The following is a 16,717-nucleotide window of genomic DNA, read 5'->3' on the forward strand; positions in this document are numbered from 1 at the left end:
CCATGGCTCTCTGGAAAAAAACGAGCTATATCCCCAGGGGCGAGGCGAACTAACGCCCGCGGGCTTGGGTCTGGACTCCTCAGGGGGCGCTTAAGAGTGGGTCCCCGGGTTCGGATGGAGAGCCGGGTACAGGGCTTAGCTGGGATCTGGCTGGGCACCTCGGTGGGGGCCGGGGGGTCCCCGGGGCCCCGTGGAGAGCCGGGCAAAAGCCCATCTTTGGCCGTTTTCACTTCTGGACTTAGTCATTTTCACAGATGGTGACTTTTGGACTTTGAAAAATTCACACATGTTGACCTCTGCAGATAGAATATTTCCCATAGTGGCTGCATTGACCCACTTGACCCTTGACCCCTTGACCCCGCCCCCTCTGTGGGCGTGGCCTGGGGGGCGTGGTTTGGAGCCGGGGGCGTGGCCTTTCGGCCTGGGGGGGGGGGGGGGGTGGCTTAAAGCCCTGTGGCGTGAAAAACAGCAGATCTACAAGCCGGTAGGTCACAGCTCTATGAGCTTGTAGATCTGATATCCGGTGGGCGGGGCTTGAAGCTGGGGGCGTGGCCTATCACCATGGCGGCGTGGTTTGGAGCTGTGGGCGTGGCTTATCACCTTTGGGGGGTGGTTTCAAGCCGGGGGCGTGGCCTCTGCCCTTATATTGGGGCTTTAAGACGTGTGCTTGTCCTCTGTCGTCGAGGGGGGTGTGGTTTGAAGCTGGGCTTCTGTAAAGTGGCTACAACCACACGCCAAGGCCACAGCTTGTGCCAAACTCGCTCACAGGTACTTGGTTTTCAACACTTCATCAGGGGAGAGCGCGAACGCAGTCCCCCACTACCAGAAATTATGCAGTCGAGATTCCCACATTTGGGGAATTCGCACGGGTCAGCAAAGCACGGAGTGCAATGGCTGAGCCTCGCCGTGGGTGAACCACCTTCGTGATCATGGTGTCTCCCCTGCCAGGTAAGTATGCCTCGCTGGCGCGTGGCGTGGAGGCAAGGACCCACGCGCGTGCGCGTCCCCTGACGGTTCGTACGTCGACCGCATTGAGCGGACACACATTTTACGAACCTCGTGGACGCTAGCTGTCGATTGTTGGGTTGGGGAGGAAAATGGGCTACACGTTGACTCGTACATGCGCTGTTTTTTGGAAGTGGAATCCCCTACTTTAGAACCACTTTGCAAAACAACGCGTCGCCCACCTCTACGGCAGGAGCAAAGCGTGTTTATTTACTCACGTGTTCTTTCAACAAGGCGATAGGAGGTGCACCGTTCCCGGCGGCACTGCAGTGCCGGGTCAATGCGTGGAGCGAACGGAGCAAGCCCCTGTTTCGACTCCCGAGTTCAAAAATCCGTTTAATATGTAGTCCCCATATAGGGGACATATCAGATATTAAACTGATAAGAACAGATACTACACTTGATCTTAGCCAAAAGGCCGAGAAGCGATAACCCCTTAACTGACTGCCCGAACGCCCGCACTCTCCGCTGATTCCATTCTCACCCGGCGTGACACCCACCTGTCGCCCTCGTGAAGCTGTGGGCGTGGCTTACAGCTGCGGGCGTGGCTTATCGGCTTAGGGGCGTGGCTTACAGCAGCGGGCGTGGCCTATCGGCTTGGGGGCGTGGCTTACAGCTCCGGGCGTGGCTCGTAGATCTGATGTCTTGCCCGCTCGCCTTCCTGCGGCAACTCATACTTTGTCATCTTCCGTAAAGTAGCTCCAACGAGACGTTAAGGCCACAGAGTGACACGAAGGCGCTCCCGCCTACCTCGACCTCAAACACGCCCGCATACCACGGCTCGTTTCATTCAACAGCTGAGTCGGCCTCGTCCAAAGGGCAAGGCCATCCAAAAATATGCATAACTCATGAATGTCCCTCTCCACGGAAGTCTTTAGTAAAAGGCGAAAGGCTTATTCGTCATGAAGAGAGACCCGAGTAATTCTGACCTCTCTCCGCCGTGGCCGGCAAAGGCGCCAGCCACGCCGATCAACCATTCAGCGGCGCACGCTCTTAGCTTTCTGGCAACATGGCAATACACCCCCCACACTCTCTGAGTCAGGTTATTCAGTGTGTGTGTGTGTGTGTGTGTGTGTGTGTGTGTGTGTGTGTGTGTGTGTGTGTGTGTGTGTGTGTGTGTGTGTGTGTGTGTGTGTGTGTGTGTGTGTGTATGTGTGAAATAGGGAGCGTGGCCTTGTTGAACATTATACAATGTTACATTTTTTTTGGGGGGCTGAAATGGACAGAAAACAAAAAAAAAATGATAACAAAAGAAAAATCCCCCAAAAAACAGACATTTCAGAGAGGCACTAGGGGGCGCTACAACTTATAAAGCTTGTGTGGGCTGCCGAACACGGAACTGCGCGTCACTGTGCTTCCACCTGGCCCGGTGGCGTCCTCTATGAAGGCCCCGGTTTGGCGTGGGGGGGCCTTCAACAGGGCATCTTTTCAGCTCTCGCACCCCAATAAGGGAGCCCTTGCACGGCCGGACTTCGGCCTGTGGTGCCATGGCTCTCTGGAAAAAAACGAGCTATATCCCCAGGGGCGAGGCGAACTAACGCCCGCGGGCTTGGGTCTGGACTCCTCAGGGGGCGCTTAAGAGTGGGTCCCCGGGTTCGGATGGAGAGCCGGGTACAGGGCTTAGCTGGGATCTGGCTGGGCACCTCGGTGGGGGCCGGGGGGTCCCCGGGGCCCCGTGGAGAGCCGGGCAAAAGCCCATCTTTGGCCGTTTTCACTTCTGGACTTAGTCATTTTCACAGATGGTGACTTTTGGACTTTGAAAAATTCACACATGTTGACCTCTGCAGATAGAATATTTCCCATAGTGGCTGCATTGACCCACTTGACCCTTGACCCCTTGACCCCGCCCCCTCTGTGGGCGTGGCCTGGGGGGCGTGGTTTGGAGCCGGGGGCGTGGCCTTTCGGCCTGGGGGGGGGGGGGGGGGTGGCTTAAAGCCCTGTGGCGTGAAAAACAGCAGATCTACAAGCCGGTAGGTCACAGCTCTATGAGCTTGTAGATCTGATATCCGGTGGGCGGGGCTTGAAGCTGGGGGCGTGGCCTATCACCATGGCGGCGTGGTTTGGAGCTGTGGGCGTGGCTTATCACCTTTGGGGGGTGGTTTCAAGCCGGGGGCGTGGCCTCTGCCCTTATATTGGGGCTTTAAGACGTGTGCTTGTCCTCTGTCGTCGAGGGGGGTGTGGTTTGAAGCTGGGCTTCTGTAAAGTGGCTACAACCACACGCCAAGGCCACAGCTTGTGCCAAACTCGCTCACAGGTACTTGGTTTTCAACACTTCATCAGGGGAGAGCGCGAACGCAGTCCCCCACTACCAGAAATTATGCAGTCGAGATTCCCACATTTGGGGAATTCGCACGGGTCAGCAAAGCACGGAGTGCAATGGCTGAGCCTCGCCGTGGGTGAACCACCTTCGTGATCATGGTGTCTCCCCTGCCAGGTAAGTATGCCTCGCTGGCGCGTGGCGTGGAGGCAAGGACCCACGCGCGTGCGCGTCCCCTGACGGTTCGTACGTCGACCGCATTGAGCGGACACACATTTTACGAACCTCGTGGACGCTAGCTGTCGATTGTTGGGTTGGGGAGGAAAATGGGCTACACGTTGACTCGTACATGCGCTGTTTTTTGGAAGTGGAATCCCCTACTTTAGAACCACTTTGCAAAACAACGCGTCGCCCACCTCTACGGCAGGAGCAAAGCGTGTTTATTTACTCACGTGTTCTTTCAACAAGGCGATAGGAGGTGCACCGTTCCCGGCGGCACTGCAGTGCCGGGTCAATGCGTGGAGCGAACGGAGCAAGCCCCTGTTTCGACTCCCGAGTTCAAAAATCCGTTTAATATGTAGTCCCCATATAGGGGACATATCAGATATTAAACTGATAAGAACAGATACTACACTTGATCTTAGCCAAAAGGCCGAGAAGCGATAACCCCTTAACTGACTGCCCGAACGCCCGCACTCTCCGCTGATTCCATTCTCACCCGGCGTGACACCCACCTGTCGCCCTCGTGAAGCTGTGGGCGTGGCTTACAGCTGCGGGCGTGGCTTATCGGCTTAGGGGCGTGGCTTACAGCAGCGGGCGTGGCCTATCGGCTTGGGGGCGTGGCTTACAGCTCCGGGCGTGGCTCGTAGATCTGATGTCTTGCCCGCTCGCCTTCCTGCGGCAACTCATACTTTGTCATCTTCCGTAAAGTAGCTCCAACGAGACGTTAAGGCCACAGAGTGACACGAAGGCGCTCCCGCCTACCTCGACCTCAAACACGCCCGCATACCACGGCTCGTTTCATTCAACAGCTGAGTCGGCCTCGTCCAAAGGGCAAGGCCATCCAAAAATATGCATAACTCATGAATGTCCCTCTCCACGGAAGTCTTTAGTAAAAGGCGAAAGGCTTATTCGTCATGAAGAGAGACCCGAGTAATTCTGACCTCTCTCCGCCGTGGCCGGCAAAGGCGCCAGCCACGCCGATCAACCATTCAGCGGCGCACGCTCTTAGCTTTCTGGCAACATGGCAATACACCCCCCACACTCTCTGAGTCAGGTTATTCAGTGTGTGTGTGTGTGTGTGTGTGTGTGTGTGTGTGTGTGTGTGTGTGTGTGTGTGTGTGTGTGTGTGTGTGTGTGTGTGTGTGTGTGTGTGTGTGTGTGTGTGTGTGTGTGTGTATGTGTGAAATAGGGGGCGTGGCCTTGTTGAACATTATACAATGTTACATTTTTTTTGGGGGGCTGAAATGGACAGAAAACAAAAAAAAAATGATAACAAAAGAAAAATCCCCCAAAAAACAGACATTTCAGAGAGGCACTAGGGGGCGCTACAACTTATAAAGCTTGTGTGGGCTGCCGAACACGGAACTGCGCGTCACTGTGCTTCCACCTGGCCCGGTGGCGTCCTCTATGAAGGCCCCGGTTTGGCGTGGGGGGGCCTTCAACAGGGCATCTTTTCAGCTCTCGCACCCCAATAAGGGAGCCCTTGCACGGCCGGACTTCGGCCTGTGGTGCCATGGCTCTCTGGAAAAAAACGAGCTATATCCCCAGGGGCGAGGCGAACTAACGCCCGCGGGCTTGGGTCTGGACTCCTCAGGGGGCGCTTAAGAGTGGGTCCCCGGGTTCGGATGGAGAGCCGGGTACAGGGCTTAGCTGGGATCTGGCTGGGCACCTCGGTGGGGGCCGGGGGGTCCCCGGGGCCCCGTGGAGAGCCGGGCAAAAGCCCATCTTTGGCCGTTTTCACTTCTGGACTTAGTCATTTTCACAGATGGTGACTTTTGGACTTTGAAAAATTCACACATGTTGACCTCTGCAGATAGAATATTTCCCATAGTGGCTGCATTGACCCACTTGACCCTTGACCCCTTGACCCCGCCCCCTCTGTGGGCGTGGCCTGGGGGGCGTGGTTTGGAGCCGGGGGCGTGGCCTTTCGGCCTGGGGGGGGGGGGGGGGTGGCTTAAAGCCCTGTGGCGTGAAAAACAGCAGATCTACAAGCCGGTAGGTCACAGCTCTATGAGCTTGTAGATCTGATATCCGGTGGGCGGGGCTTGAAGCTGGGGGCGTGGCCTATCACCATGGCGGCGTGGTTTGGAGCTGTGGGCGTGGCTTATCACCTTTGGGGGGTGGTTTCAAGCCGGGGGCGTGGCCTCTGCCCTTATATTGGGGCTTTAAGACGTGTGCTTGTCCTCTGTCGTCGAGGGGGGTGTGGTTTGAAGCTGGGCTTCTGTAAAGTGGCTACAACCACACGCCAAGGCCACAGCTTGTGCCAAACTCGCTCACAGGTACTTGGTTTTCAACACTTCATCAGGGGAGAGCGCGAACGCAGTCCCCCACTACCAGAAATTATGCAGTCGAGATTCCCACATTTGGGGAATTCGCACGGGTCAGCAAAGCACGGAGTGCAATGGCTGAGCCTCGCCGTGGGTGAACCACCTTCGTGATCATGGTGTCTCCCCTGCCAGGTAAGTATGCCTCGCTGGCGCGTGGCGTGGAGGCAAGGACCCACGCGCGTGCGCGTCCCCTGACGGTTCGTACGTCGACCGCATTGAGCGGACACACATTTTACGAACCTCGTGGACGCTAGCTGTCGATTGTTGGGTTGGGGAGGAAAATGGGCTACACGTTGACTCGTACATGCGCTGTTTTTTGGAAGTGGAATCCCCTACTTTAGAACCACTTTGCAAAACAACGCGTCGCCCACCTCTACGGCAGGAGCAAAGCGTGTTTATTTACTCACGTGTTCTTTCAACAAGGCGATAGGAGGTGCACCGTTCCCGGCGGCACTGCAGTGCCGGGTCAATGCGTGGAGCGAACGGAGCAAGCCCCTGTTTCGACTCCCGAGTTCAAAAATCCGTTTAATATGTAGTCCCCATATAGGGGACATATCAGATATTAAACTGATAAGAACAGATACTACACTTGATCTTAGCCAAAAGGCCGAGAAGCGATAACCCCTTAACTGACTGCCCGAACGCCCGCACTCTCCGCTGATTCCATTCTCACCCGGCGTGACACCCACCTGTCGCCCTCGTGAAGCTGTGGGCGTGGCTTACAGCTGCGGGCGTGGCTTATCGGCTTAGGGGCGTGGCTTACAGCAGCGGGCGTGGCCTATCGGCTTGGGGGCGTGGCTTACAGCTCCGGGCGTGGCTCGTAGATCTGATGTCTTGCCCGCTCGCCTTCCTGCGGCAACTCATACTTTGTCATCTTCCGTAAAGTAGCTCCAACGAGACGTTAAGGCCACAGAGTGACACGAAGGCGCTCCCGCCTACCTCGACCTCAAACACGCCCGCATACCACGGCTCGTTTCATTCAACAGCTGAGTCGGCCTCGTCCAAAGGGCAAGGCCATCCAAAAATATGCATAACTCATGAATGTCCCTCTCCACGGAAGTCTTTAGTAAAAGGCGAAAGGCTTATTCGTCATGAAGAGAGACCCGAGTAATTCTGACCTCTCTCCGCCGTGGCCGGCAAAGGCGCCAGCCACGCCGATCAACCATTCAGCGGCGCACGCTCTTAGCTTTCTGGCAACATGGCAATACACCCCCCACACTCTCTGAGTCAGGTTATTCAGTGTGTGTGTGTGTGTGTGTGTGTGTGTGTGTGTGTGTGTGTGTGTGTGTGTGTGTGTGTGTGTGTGTGTGTGTGTGTGTGTGTGTGTGTGTGTGTGTGTATGTGTGAAATAGGGAGCGTGGCCTTGTTGAACATTATACAATGTTACATTTTTTTTGGGGGGCTGAAATGGACAGAAAACAAAAAAAAAATGATAACAAAAGAAAAATCCCCCAAAAAACAGACATTTCAGAGAGGCACTAGGGGGCGCTACAACTTATAAAGCTTGTGTGGGCTGCCGAACACGGAACTGCGCGTCACTGTGCTTCCACCTGGCCCGGTGGCGTCCTCTATGAAGGCCCCGGTTTGGCGTGGGGGGGCCTTCAACAGGGCATCTTTTCAGCTCTCGCACCCCAATAAGGGAGCCCTTGCACGGCCGGACTTCGGCCTGTGGTGCCATGGCTCTCTGGAAAAAAACGAGCTATATCCCCAGGGGCGAGGCGAACTAACGCCCGCGGGCTTGGGTCTGGACTCCTCAGGGGGCGCTTAAGAGTGGGTCCCCGGGTTCGGATGGAGAGCCGGGTACAGGGCTTAGCTGGGATCTGGCTGGGCACCTCGGTGGGGGCCGGGGGGTCCCCGGGGCCCCGTGGAGAGCCGGGCAAAAGCCCATCTTTGGCCGTTTTCACTTCTGGACTTAGTCATTTTCACAGATGGTGACTTTTGGACTTTGAAAAATTCACACATGTTGACCTCTGCAGATAGAATATTTCCCATAGTGGCTGCATTGACCCACTTGACCCTTGACCCCTTGACCCCGCCCCCTCTGTGGGCGTGGCCTGGGGGGCGTGGTTTGGAGCCGGGGGCGTGGCCTTTCGGCCTGGGGGGGGGGGGGGGGTGGCTTAAAGCCCTGTGGCGTGAAAAACAGCAGATCTACAAGCCGGTAGGTCACAGCTCTATGAGCTTGTAGATCTGATATCCGGTGGGCGGGGCTTGAAGCTGGGGGCGTGGCCTATCACCATGGCGGCGTGGTTTGGAGCTGTGGGCGTGGCTTATCACCTTTGGGGGGTGGTTTCAAGCCGGGGGCGTGGCCTCTGCCCTTATATTGGGGCTTTAAGACGTGTGCTTGTCCTCTGTCGTCGAGGGGGGTGTGGTTTGAAGCTGGGCTTCTGTAAAGTGGCTACAACCACACGCCAAGGCCACAGCTTGTGCCAAACTCGCTCACAGGTACTTGGTTTTCAACACTTCATCAGGGGAGAGCGCGAACGCAGTCCCCCACTACCAGAAATTATGCAGTCGAGATTCCCACATTTGGGGAATTCGCACGGGTCAGCAAAGCACGGAGTGCAATGGCTGAGCCTCGCCGTGGGTGAACCACCTTCGTGATCATGGTGTCTCCCCTGCCAGGTAAGTATGCCTCGCTGGCGCGTGGCGTGGAGGCAAGGACCCACGCGCGTGCGCGTCCCCTGACGGTTCGTACGTCGACCGCATTGAGCGGACACACATTTTACGAACCTCGTGGACGCTAGCTGTCGATTGTTGGGTTGGGGAGGAAAATGGGCTACACGTTGACTCGTACATGCGCTGTTTTTTGGAAGTGGAATCCCCTACTTTAGAACCACTTTGCAAAACAACGCGTCGCCCACCTCTACGGCAGGAGCAAAGCGTGTTTATTTACTCACGTGTTCTTTCAACAAGGCGATAGGAGGTGCACCGTTCCCGGCGGCACTGCAGTGCCGGGTCAATGCGTGGAGCGAACGGAGCAAGCCCCTGTTTCGACTCCCGAGTTCAAAAATCCGTTTAATATGTAGTCCCCATATAGGGGACATATCAGATATTAAACTGATAAGAACAGATACTACACTTGATCTTAGCCAAAAGGCCGAGAAGCGATAACCCCTTAACTGACTGCCCGAACGCCCGCACTCTCCGCTGATTCCATTCTCACCCGGCGTGACACCCACCTGTCGCCCTCGTGAAGCTGTGGGCGTGGCTTACAGCTGCGGGCGTGGCTTATCGGCTTAGGGGCGTGGCTTACAGCAGCGGGCGTGGCCTATCGGCTTGGGGGCGTGGCTTACAGCTCCGGGCGTGGCTCGTAGATCTGATGTCTTGCCCGCTCGCCTTCCTGCGGCAACTCATACTTTGTCATCTTCCGTAAAGTAGCTCCAACGAGACGTTAAGGCCACAGAGTGACACGAAGGCGCTCCCGCCTACCTCGACCTCAAACACGCCCGCATACCACGGCTCGTTTCATTCAACAGCTGAGTCGGCCTCGTCCAAAGGGCAAGGCCATCCAAAAATATGCATAACTCATGAATGTCCCTCTCCACGGAAGTCTTTAGTAAAAGGCGAAAGGCTTATTCGTCATGAAGAGAGACCCGAGTAATTCTGACCTCTCTCCGCCGTGGCCGGCAAAGGCGCCAGCCACGCCGATCAACCATTCAGCGGCGCACGCTCTTAGCTTTCTGGCAACATGGCAATACACCCCCCACACTCTCTGAGTCAGGTTATTCAGTGTGTGTGTGTGTGTGTGTGTGTGTGTGTGTGTGTGTGTGTGTGTGTGTGTGTGTGTGTGTGTGTGTGTGTGTGTGTGTGTGTGTGTGTGTGTGTGTGTGTGTATGTGTGAAATAGGGAGCGTGGCCTTGTTGAACATTATACAATGTTACATTTTTTTTGGGGGGCTGAAATGGACAGAAAACAAAAAAAAAATGATAACAAAAGAAAAATCCCCCAAAAAACAGACATTTCAGAGAGGCACTAGGGGGCGCTACAACTTATAAAGCTTGTGTGGGCTGCCGAACACGGAACTGCGCGTCACTGTGCTTCCACCTGGCCCGGTGGCGTCCTCTATGAAGGCCCCGGTTTGGCGTGGGGGGGCCTTCAACAGGGCATCTTTTCAGCTCTCGCACCCCAATAAGGGAGCCCTTGCACGGCCGGACTTCGGCCTGTGGTGCCATGGCTCTCTGGAAAAAAACGAGCTATATCCCCAGGGGCGAGGCGAACTAACGCCCGCGGGCTTGGGTCTGGACTCCTCAGGGGGCGCTTAAGAGTGGGTCCCCGGGTTCGGATGGAGAGCCGGGTACAGGGCTTAGCTGGGATCTGGCTGGGCACCTCGGTGGGGGCCGGGGGGTCCCCGGGGCCCCGTGGAGAGCCGGGCAAAAGCCCATCTTTGGCCGTTTTCACTTCTGGACTTAGTCATTTTCACAGATGGTGACTTTTGGACTTTGAAAAATTCACACATGTTGACCTCTGCAGATAGAATATTTCCCATAGTGGCTGCATTGACCCACTTGACCCTTGACCCCTTGACCCCGCCCCCTCTGTGGGCGTGGCCTGGGGGGCGTGGTTTGGAGCCGGGGGCGTGGCCTTTCGGCCTGGGGGGGGGGGGGGGGGTGGCTTAAAGCCCTGTGGCGTGAAAAACAGCAGATCTACAAGCCGGTAGGTCACAGCTCTATGAGCTTGTAGATCTGATATCCGGTGGGCGGGGCTTGAAGCTGGGGGCGTGGCCTATCACCATGGCGGCGTGGTTTGGAGCTGTGGGCGTGGCTTATCACCTTTGGGGGGTGGTTTCAAGCCGGGGGCGTGGCCTCTGCCCTTATATTGGGGCTTTAAGACGTGTGCTTGTCCTCTGTCGTCGAGGGGGGTGTGGTTTGAAGCTGGGCTTCTGTAAAGTGGCTACAACCACACGCCAAGGCCACAGCTTGTGCCAAACTCGCTCACAGGTACTTGGTTTTCAACACTTCATCAGGGGAGAGCGCGAACGCAGTCCCCCACTACCAGAAATTATGCAGTCGAGATTCCCACATTTGGGGAATTCGCACGGGTCAGCAAAGCACGGAGTGCAATGGCTGAGCCTCGCCGTGGGTGAACCACCTTCGTGATCATGGTGTCTCCCCTGCCAGGTAAGTATGCCTCGCTGGCGCGTGGCGTGGAGGCAAGGACCCACGCGCGTGCGCGTCCCCTGACGGTTCGTACGTCGACCGCATTGAGCGGACACACATTTTACGAACCTCGTGGACGCTAGCTGTCGATTGTTGGGTTGGGGAGGAAAATGGGCTACACGTTGACTCGTACATGCGCTGTTTTTTGGAAGTGGAATCCCCTACTTTAGAACCACTTTGCAAAACAACGCGTCGCCCACCTCTACGGCAGGAGCAAAGCGTGTTTATTTACTCACGTGTTCTTTCAACAAGGCGATAGGAGGTGCACCGTTCCCGGCGGCACTGCAGTGCCGGGTCAATGCGTGGAGCGAACGGAGCAAGCCCCTGTTTCGACTCCCGAGTTCAAAAATCCGTTTAATATGTAGTCCCCATATAGGGGACATATCAGATATTAAACTGATAAGAACAGATACTACACTTGATCTTAGCCAAAAGGCCGAGAAGCGATAACCCCTTAACTGACTGCCCGAACGCCCGCACTCTCCGCTGATTCCATTCTCACCCGGCGTGACACCCACCTGTCGCCCTCGTGAAGCTGTGGGCGTGGCTTACAGCTGCGGGCGTGGCTTATCGGCTTAGGGGCGTGGCTTACAGCAGCGGGCGTGGCCTATCGGCTTGGGGGCGTGGCTTACAGCTCCGGGCGTGGCTCGTAGATCTGATGTCTTGCCCGCTCGCCTTCCTGCGGCAACTCATACTTTGTCATCTTCCGTAAAGTAGCTCCAACGAGACGTTAAGGCCACAGAGTGACACGAAGGCGCTCCCGCCTACCTCGACCTCAAACACGCCCGCATACCACGGCTCGTTTCATTCAACAGCTGAGTCGGCCTCGTCCAAAGGGCAAGGCCATCCAAAAATATGCATAACTCATGAATGTCCCTCTCCACGGAAGTCTTTAGTAAAAGGCGAAAGGCTTATTCGTCATGAAGAGAGACCCGAGTAATTCTGACCTCTCTCCGCCGTGGCCGGCAAAGGCGCCAGCCACGCCGATCAACCATTCAGCGGCGCACGCTCTTAGCTTTCTGGCAACATGGCAATACACCCCCCACACTCTCTGAGTCAGGTTATTCAGTGTGTGTGTGTGTGTGTGTGTGTGTGTGTGTGTGTGTGTGTGTGTGTGTGTGTGTGTGTGTGTGTGTGTGTGTGTGTGTGTGTGTGTGTGTGTGTGTGTGTGTGTGTGTGTGTGTATGTGTGAAATAGGGGGCGTGGCCTTGTTGAACATTATACAATGTTACATTTTTTTTGGGGGGCTGAAATGGACAGAAAACAAAAAAAAAATGATAACAAAAGAAAAATCCCCCAAAAAACAGACATTTCAGAGAGGCACTAGGGGGCGCTACAACTTATAAAGCTTGTGTGGGCTGCCGAACACGGAACTGCGCGTCACTGTGCTTCCACCTGGCCCGGTGGCGTCCTCTATGAAGGCCCCGGTTTGGCGTGGGGGGGCCTTCAACAGGGCATCTTTTCAGCTCTCGCACCCCAATAAGGGAGCCCTTGCACGGCCGGACTTCGGCCTGTGGTGCCATGGCTCTCTGGAAAAAAACGAGCTATATCCCCAGGGGCGAGGCGAACTAACGCCCGCGGGCTTGGGTCTGGACTCCTCAGGGGGCGCTTAAGAGTGGGTCCCCGGGTTCGGATGGAGAGCCGGGTACAGGGCTTAGCTGGGATCTGGCTGGGCACCTCGGTGGGGGCCGGGGGGTCCCCGGGGCCCCGTGGAGAGCCGGGCAAAAGCCCATCTTTGGCCGTTTTCACTTCTGGACTTAGTCATTTTCACAGATGGTGACTTTTGGACTTTGAAAAATTCACACATGTTGACCTCTGCAGATAGAATATTTCCCATAGTGGCTGCATTGACCCACTTGACCCTTGACCCCTTGACCCCGCCCCCTCTGTGGGCGTGGCCTGGGGGGCGTGGTTTGGAGCCGGGGGCGTGGCCTTTCGGCCTGGGGGGGGGGGGGGGGTGGCTTAAAGCCCTGTGGCGTGAAAAACAGCAGATCTACAAGCCGGTAGGTCACAGCTCTATGAGCTTGTAGATCTGATATCCGGTGGGCGGGGCTTGAAGCTGGGGGCGTGGCCTATCACCATGGCGGCGTGGTTTGGAGCTGTGGGCGTGGCTTATCACCTTTGGGGGGTGGTTTCAAGCCGGGGGCGTGGCCTCTGCCCTTATATTGGGGCTTTAAGACGTGTGCTTGTCCTCTGTCGTCGAGGGGGGTGTGGTTTGAAGCTGGGCTTCTGTAAAGTGGCTACAACCACACGCCAAGGCCACAGCTTGTGCCAAACTCGCTCACAGGTACTTGGTTTTCAACACTTCATCAGGGGAGAGCGCGAACGCAGTCCCCCACTACCAGAAATTATGCAGTCGAGATTCCCACATTTGGGGAATTCGCACGGGTCAGCAAAGCACGGAGTGCAATGGCTGAGCCTCGCCGTGGGTGAACCACCTTCGTGATCATGGTGTCTCCCCTGCCAGGTAAGTATGCCTCGCTGGCGCGTGGCGTGGAGGCAAGGACCCACGCGCGTGCGCGTCCCCTGACGGTTCGTACGTCGACCGCATTGAGCGGACACACATTTTACGAACCTCGTGGACGCTAGCTGTCGATTGTTGGGTTGGGGAGGAAAATGGGCTACACGTTGACTCGTACATGCGCTGTTTTTTGGAAGTGGAATCCCCTACTTTAGAACCACTTTGCAAAACAACGCGTCGCCCACCTCTACGGCAGGAGCAAAGCGTGTTTATTTACTCACGTGTTCTTTCAACAAGGCGATAGGAGGTGCACCGTTCCCGGCGGCACTGCAGTGCCGGGTCAATGCGTGGAGCGAACGGAGCAAGCCCCTGTTTCGACTCCCGAGTTCAAAAATCCGTTTAATATGTAGTCCCCATATAGGGGACATATCAGATATTAAACTGATAAGAACAGATACTACACTTGATCTTAGCCAAAAGGCCGAGAAGCGATAACCCCTTAACTGACTGCCCGAACGCCCGCACTCTCCGCTGATTCCATTCTCACCCGGCGTGACACCCACCTGTCGCCCTCGTGAAGCTGTGGGCGTGGCTTACAGCTGCGGGCGTGGCTTATCGGCTTAGGGGCGTGGCTTACAGCAGCGGGCGTGGCCTATCGGCTTGGGGGCGTGGCTTACAGCTCCGGGCGTGGCTCGTAGATCTGATGTCTTGCCCGCTCGCCTTCCTGCGGCAACTCATACTTTGTCATCTTCCGTAAAGTAGCTAACGAGACGTTAAGGCCACAGAGTGACACGAAGGCGCTCCCGCCTACCTCGACCTCAAACACGCCCGCATACCACGGCTCGTTTCATTCAACAGCTGAGTCGGCCTCGTCCAAAGGGCAAGGCCATCCAAAAATATGCATAACTCATGAATGTCCCTCTCCACGGAAGTCTTTAGTAAAAGGCGAAAGGCTTATTCGTCATGAAGAGAGACCCGAGTAATTCTGACCTCTCTCCGCCGTGGCCGGCAAAGGCGCCAGCCACGCCGATCAACCATTCAGCGGCGCACGCTCTTAGCTTTCTGGCAACATGGCAATACACCCCCCACACTCTCTGAGTCAGGTTATTCAGTGTGTGTGTGTGTGTGTGTGTGTGTGTGTGTGTGTGTGTGTGTGTGTGTGTGTGTGTGTGTGTGTGTGTGTGTGTGTGTGTGTGTGTGTGTGTGTGTATGTGTGAAATAGGGAGCGTGGCCTTGTTGAACATTATACAATGTTACATTTTTTTTGGGGGGCTGAAATGGACAGAAAACAAAAAAAAAATGATAACAAAAGAAAAATCCCCCAAAAAACAGACATTTCAGAGAGGCACTAGGGGGCGCTACAACTTATAAAGCTTGTGTGGGCTGCCGAACACGGAACTGCGCGTCACTGTGCTTCCACCTGGCCCGGTGGCGTCCTCTATGAAGGCCCCGGTTTGGCGTGGGGGGGCCTTCAACAGGGCATCTTTTCAGCTCTCGCACCCCAATAAGGGAGCCCTTGCACGGCCGGACTTCGGCCTGTGGTGCCATGGCTCTCTGGAAAAAAACGAGCTATATCCCCAGGGGCGAGGCGAACTAACGCCCGCGGGCTTGGGTCTGGACTCCTCAGGGGGCGCTTAAGAGTGGGTCCCCGGGTTCGGATGGAGAGCCGGGTACAGGGCTTAGCTGGGATCTGGCTGGGCACCTCGGTGGGGGCCGGGGGGTCCCCGGGGCCCCGTGGAGAGCCGGGCAAAAGCCCATCTTTGGCCGTTTTCACTTCTGGACTTAGTCATTTTCACAGATGGTGACTTTTGGACTTTGAAAAATTCACACATGTTGACCTCTGCAGATAGAATATTTCCCATAGTGGCTGCATTGACCCACTTGACCCTTGACCCCTTGACCCCGCCCCCTCTGTGGGCGTGGCCTGGGGGGCGTGGTTTGGAGCCGGGGGCGTGGCCTTTCGGCCTGGGGGGGGGGGGGGGGGTGGCTTAAAGCCCTGTGGCGTGAAAAACAGCAGATCTACAAGCCGGTAGGTCACAGCTCTATGAGCTTGTAGATCTGATATCCGGTGGGCGGGGCTTGAAGCTGGGGGCGTGGCCTATCACCATGGCGGCGTGGTTTGGAGCTGTGGGCGTGGCTTATCACCTTTGGGGGGTGGTTTCAAGCCGGGGGCGTGGCCTCTGCCCTTATATTGGGGCTTTAAGACGTGTGCTTGTCCTCTGTCGTCGAGGGGGGTGTGGTTTGAAGCTGGGCTTCTGTAAAGTGGCTACAACCACACGCCAAGGCCACAGCTTGTGCCAAACTCGCTCACAGGTACTTGGTTTTCAACACTTCATCAGGGGAGAGCGCGAACGCAGTCCCCCACTACCAGAAATTATGCAGTCGAGATTCCCACATTTGGGGAATTCGCACGGGTCAGCAAAGCACGGAGTGCAATGGCTGAGCCTCGCCGTGGGTGAACCACCTTCGTGATCATGGTGTCTCCCCTGCCAGGTAAGTATGCCTCGCTGGCGCGTGGCGTGGAGGCAAGGACCCACGCGCGTGCGCGTCCCCTGACGGTTCGTACGTCGACCGCATTGAGCGGACACACATTTTACGAACCTCGTGGACGCTAGCTGTCGATTGTTGGGTTGGGGAGGAAAATGGGCTACACGTTGACTCGTACATGCGCTGTTTTTTGGAAGTGGAATCCCCTACTTTAGAACCACTTTGCAAAACAACGCGTCGCCCACCTCTACGGCAGGAGCAAAGCGTGTTTATTTACTCACGTGTTCTTTCAACAAGGCGATAGGAGGTGCACCGTTCCCGGCGGCACTGCAGTGCCGGGTCAATGCGTGGAGCGAACGGAGCAAGCCCCTGTTTCGACTCCCGAGTTCAAAAATCCGTTTAATATGTAGTCCCCATATAGGGGACATATCAGATATTAAACTGATAAGAACAGATACTACACTTGATCTTAGCCAAAAGGCCGAGAAGCGATAACCCCTTAACTGACTGCCCGAACGCCCGCACTCTCCGCTGATTCCATTCTCACCCGGCGTGACACCCACCTGTCGCCCTCGTGAAGCTGTGGGCGTGGCTTACAGCTGCGGGCGTGGCTTATCGGCTTAGGGGCGTGGCTTACAGCAGCGGGCGTGGCCTATCGGCTTGGGGGCGTGGCTTACAGCTCCGGGCGTGGCTCGTAGATCTGATGTCTTGCCCGCTCGCCTTCCTGCGGCAACTCATACTTTGTCATCTTCCGTAAAGTAGCTCCAACGAGACGTTAAGGCCACAGAGTGACACGAAGGCG

Source organism: Gymnoscopelus microlampas (assembly GCF_963454915.1).
Source record: "Gymnoscopelus microlampas genome assembly, contig: SCAFFOLD_25, whole genome shotgun sequence".
Taxonomy (NCBI): Eukaryota; Metazoa; Chordata; class Actinopteri; order Myctophiformes; family Myctophidae; genus Gymnoscopelus; species Gymnoscopelus microlampas.